Source organism: Camelus bactrianus, chromosome 8 (genome assembly GCF_048773025.1).
Source record: "Camelus bactrianus isolate YW-2024 breed Bactrian camel chromosome 8, ASM4877302v1, whole genome shotgun sequence".
NCBI classification, from domain to species: domain Eukaryota; kingdom Metazoa; phylum Chordata; class Mammalia; order Artiodactyla; family Camelidae; genus Camelus; species Camelus bactrianus.
This window is the reverse complement of record NC_133546.1, coordinates 89,696,063-89,701,233: the sequence shown is the minus strand read 5'-3', so window position 1 is coordinate 89,701,233 and position 5,171 is coordinate 89,696,063. Positions and strand designations below refer to the sequence as shown.

Sequence of the window (5,171 nt, the reverse complement as noted above, 5' to 3'; positions counted from 1 at the left end):
ACAAATGTATTATTCACACAAAAAGCACACAAAGCACGGTAGTACCGTGATTACAAACGTGGGTCCGAGTTGGAGTCCTGCTCTGGAGTGACCAGTCCTGTGAGATGGAGAACTGGTATGTCGGCTTAGCCTCTCCCGGGCTTGTTTTCTGTCCTGCAGAGATGGGGCTCGCTAGGCGTCCCTCCCCCATAGAGATGCTGTAGGGTGCAAATGATGCACGTGGGCAGCCCGAGCACAGCTGCTCGTTCCTCGTAAGTGCAGGAGAGCATAGCTTTTGTGGTGAAGGCTTTATAACAGCCCCGTGTAGACTCTCAGTGCTCCGAAGGGATGCCTTGTGGTTTGGAGATGTGATTCTCATTTCTGTAAATACCAAAGGATTGTGTTATTGGGCCATGCTGATTTGAATCTATTCTTTAGAAAGTACATATTGTAGATATATTTTTCAAGCATGCATGCTTTATTCTTTTATCATTTATAGTTCTACCCTCTCTCTTGGTGGGACTTTCATGGAATCCAGGAAACAGCCCGAAGCCACCTGCCTCTTCACACGTCTCCGTGGCGGTTTTCCTCCCTGACTAGAAGAGGGTTCTGCATAGGGAATTTTATTTGTTCCCCTTTTCTTGGAGTCTCTCTGTCTGTCTGCCCACCTCTCACCTGTCCAACTTTCCATTTCTCTACCCACTCATTCTTCTGACTTGTTCCAAAAAGCATTTCAGGCAGCTTACAGAAGAAGAGATACCAAATAAACAGGTGAGAAAATGGGGCCAAGTTCAGACAGTGAGGCTAGGAGGCGAGCCTGTGTGAGGGTGGCAGGCATGAGAGACACGCGTCTGCCCTGTGACTTATAAGATCGATAGCAAGAGTGTGCCTGAGGCTCCCAGCAGACACAGATTAACAGGGTTTGTGGGAGATGCTCACTGGCTGTGAAATAAATAAGTGGCTGAGGAGAAGCCCAGCCTTTCCAGCTACTAAGGCTTAGGAGAATATTTTGAGTGTCTTCAACATCAGAGTATTTCATCTTTTCTTTTGTCAGAGTTCTACATATAGATGGTTACATTCTGTACCTGGAAATTTCTACAAAATTTCTTCCCACGTGAGTCCCATGACTCGGGAATGGGGTGGTTCTGCTCATTGACTGGGGTTGGCCAGAAACCAAAAATGACAGCTTCAAAGGAGCCTGGGATTTGTCAGTTATGTTTTGTCAGTACTGTAGAGTTCAAAAAATGCTTTCACAGTATCTCTCCATCTGAGGCGGCAGCGTGCTCTCTTACCAGCATCAGGAGCTCAGGGCCACGGGATGGTGGGGGCTGACTGCATTGCCGTCAAGACAGCTGAGCTAGTCACTGCAGGTGTGGTTCTATTACGTAAGGCCTTTCATGTTCTTTACTTGAATATTTCAACAGGGAGTTAATTAACTGAGTCAATTAACATTTAATAAATATGATGCTTTGTTGAAAAGACAGTTATAGACAGAATATAAGCTCTGAAGCCTTTAAAAACGGTTTCATTACTGAAATTTCTGTAGGGGAGATACACAGTTTATCTTATTTATGCCTGTCTTTTAAAGTAACAAAGAAACAAGACAGAAAAGGCAGAGGATTGTTTCTGTTCTTCCTTTCTGCTTGCAGGTGCCCTCACCTCCAGTAGCATCCATCCAGACACCGGAACTGACACTGGCCGTGCTCAGAACTGCCTCAGCACTGAAGACACAACTGACAAATAGAAGGGGACCACGCTCTGTTACAGCAGGTGCTCTCACTTTGTGGATCCTTATGTAACTGAGCTTTTTTAATCAGGATTGCCCGTTCTACATTGTGTGGCGCTGCTGCGGTGTCTCCTAGTTACTTGTTTCTGTAAGTATTCATGTATTATTCCCCACTGCGTGGTACTACACGTCTAAAAATGCTTTTTTCAGATGAAAAATAATGTGCATTAAATATAATATGTCTGAAAAAAGGGGCAAAAGATTCTATCCTGGTCCCTCTATTCAGAGATAATAATTAACAATTTAACATTTATTTTCTGTACTTTTCGTTAGTGTGTATCATCTCTGTCATAAAAACCAGTGAGCACTCTGTCCCTGTTTACTGTTCGGAGACCTCCATTTTCCATTCGGCTTATTACATGTTTTTCTACAATATTCTATCTCCCCTGGCATGATTTTTAAAGACCAGTGTAGCATTCTGTCTTATGGAGGCATGGTCCATTTTACTTCGGACTTAAATAAACTTTTAAATTCCAAGTATACTTAACTGAAATACGGAAAAGAGAACTGTGGTGGTACAGGAAGGCCCCTAACTCCCTTCCCATTATTTCCTGAGAGTAAAAGCTGTTGAAAATTTGGTATATATATTTCATGACCTTTATGCCTATGAGATACATACATATACACGTATGAGAAATCAATGTATAGGTGTGTGTATATATGCTTTATTTAAAAATGAGACCATACTATATGTTTTTCTGCAGCTCGCTTTATTCACTCAGGGGTATATCATGGACGTCCTCCCACTCCAGACTCACCCGGCCCTTTCAGATAGATTGGAGGGGTCTCCTGATGTGCGGGTGTCGTCTCGTCCACGGACACATTTGGTGGGAGAGTGCTGTGGACAAGGCCCTGGACCACGGCGAAACGCCGGCTCCCTCAGCGCCCGCAGCTCGCCTTGATTTACCGCATCATTGTCTTGATGGCGGACAGTTAAGTTTTCTCCATTTTCCACTGTCAGAAAGAATGTTTGAGTTGCATCCTTCTTGTACAGACATTCCTGTGATCTTGTATGTGTATTTTTTTAGTTAAGGCTTCTGGAAATTTAGTCCCTGGATGTGACATTTACATTCATCACAGACTCCTTTCAAGTGACTAGAAATTCCTTCTCCATTGGGGAATGAAAAAATGCACAATTACTTATGTAACCAATTCTCTATCGCTGGATATGATTTCACTTCAGTTTTTCTTCCCACCTTTGTAAACAGTGCTGTGTAAATGCCCTGATGGGTACATCTTTTTGGACTGATTTTTTTTTCCTAAAGGAAACGATTCCTAGAAGTGGAGTTGAGTCAGTGTGTATGTACGTTTTTCAGAGCTTACAAATCCATTGATATGTCATCCTCTGAAAAAGTCGCTCATGATTTGTTCTCCCACAGATGGACACTAGCTAGAATATCTTAAAAATATTTGCCAATATGATAAGCAAAAGTGCTTTTTCATTGTTTTTGTTTGCATTTGATGACCAGTGAATTTTTGAGCATTTTTCACTCATTAGCCATTTGACTTTTTTAAAATGAATGATTCCTTTTGTCCTTTGCCCACATTTAAGTGAGGGAGCTTCTTGTTGCTTTGTGACAGCTTTTTGTATGTTATGAAAATTAACTTCGTGAATTCATCAACATGTATCACAGAGCTTTTTCTTGTCATTTCTTTCTTTTCATTTTGTTCAGGAAGTTTTCTGATTTTTGTTGTGGCTCAAACTATTCTTAGGATAGTAAATGTCTTCCTTATGGGTTTTATCTTTGACATTATTCTTAGAAATACTCTCTTATAATGGAATAAATCTCTTCTGTAGGTTTTTTTAATCTCTAAGATGGAGATTATAATAGTACATGTTATAGTGAGGAGAAGTTGAGTTAATAAGAGCAAAGAGTTGTATTTGCTGTTACTAGTACTTTTTAATATTTACATCGCTATCTGCAATTTATCTTGTAGTCATTATGACAGGAGTAGAATTTATTCTTTCCAGGTGATTCTCTGTCCCAGGACAATTATCGAATTCATAATTTTCTCTTTGATTTGAAATCCCACCTGTACAAAATACTTACATACACTAGAGTCTTTTTTGAGCTCATGGTTCCCTTCTGTCAATCTCCTTTCCTTACTCCAGCACCATATCTTACATGTTGTAAAAATTTATTTAATAACTGGCAGTCTGATTTTTTTTGATTCTTTTCTTCCATCCCAAATTTTCTTGTCAAGTATTATGACTTTATTATTCCTGAAGAATTCCAAAATATTTTGTTCAAGTTAAAAAAAATCAGATTGGAATTTTCATGGGATTTTTTAGTAAGTTTTGAATTATTCTTAGGAGAACTTACATCTTTACAAAACTGCTTTTCTTCATGCAATATGTTTATGTCTCTACATTCATACCTGTTACTTTAACCCTCAGTACAGTCCTGAAGTTTCTCCATTTAGAATATGGGCATTATTTTTGAATTTATTCCAGATTATTGTTTATGTTTTTGTTAATTTTGTAAGTGAGAATTTTTTGCTATTATATTTTTAAATTCTTAAAACTGACATTTAGAAAGGAAGATTCGGTTTGTCAATACTCACTTTGTAACTTGTCATTTAAAATTGTAAGTATTAAGTACTTGTTCCAGAATCCTTTCTTTTCTGTTTTTTAAAATTTTTTTCCAAGATTCTCAAAATGTTCATAGCTAAGTAGTATAGGTGGGGACACAGATGGAGAGAGGAAGTGTGGCTCACGAAAAAACTGTGAGCACTTTCATGGCTGCCTTTAGGCTGGAGAAGCCACAGAAGAACCCAGGTTAGACCAAGGGTGGCTTTGTCTGCACTTGAAAGCCAGCTTTCCTGCATGTATGGTGAAGCCTGGTGGGCGTGGCAGGTAGATGATCAAGGTCTGATCAAGGTCATTGGCTGCACAGAGCACTGTGTCTGTGAGAACTGGAGACCATTACCATGGGAAATGCTTGGTGCCAGGAACACTGCAGGGGAGCTGGGGAGCCTGTGTGTTAAGGATTTTCCAGCCCTGGGATTGGGAAGATCAGACTCTGCATTCAGATCTGAGTTTGAATTCATCCTCTCTTGTTTACTGGTCCTCTGACTTTTGTCAAGTTATCTACCCGCTTTGAACTCCTGTTTTCTTGTCTCTCAAAACAGGAGAATTACAGCCTGCTGCTAGAGTGTTTGCTCAGGGTAAATGATTTGTGTCTATAAGATGCCACGTACAGTCACAATCTCAGTGAGAAATGGGCTGTCGCCTCTTCTTCTGCAACTCAGTGCTCGATAAGACATCGGGGGAAAGCCAGTCCCTAATTTGTATGTGATGCAATGAGGAACAAAATTAACGTCTTGCCTTTCCCTAGCAGTTTTCTTATTTCTTTGCTTCATTTACCTCTTTCCTCCTTTACTCTCCCCTTTCACCTCCTCCACC

General features: G+C 40.4%; 1 long non-coding RNA gene across 1 annotated transcript; it reads left to right on the top strand.

The window, feature by feature from the left end:
- Positions 1-905: 905 nt before the first annotated feature.
- On the top strand, positions 906-2,930 carry LOC141578415 (uncharacterized). The gene is made up of 3 exons (XR_012508810.1): positions 906-1,093; positions 1,629-1,749; positions 2,488-2,930. It is a non-coding gene; the product is annotated as an uncharacterized LOC141578415 (long non-coding RNA).
- Positions 2,931-5,171: the final 2,241 nt, after the last annotated feature.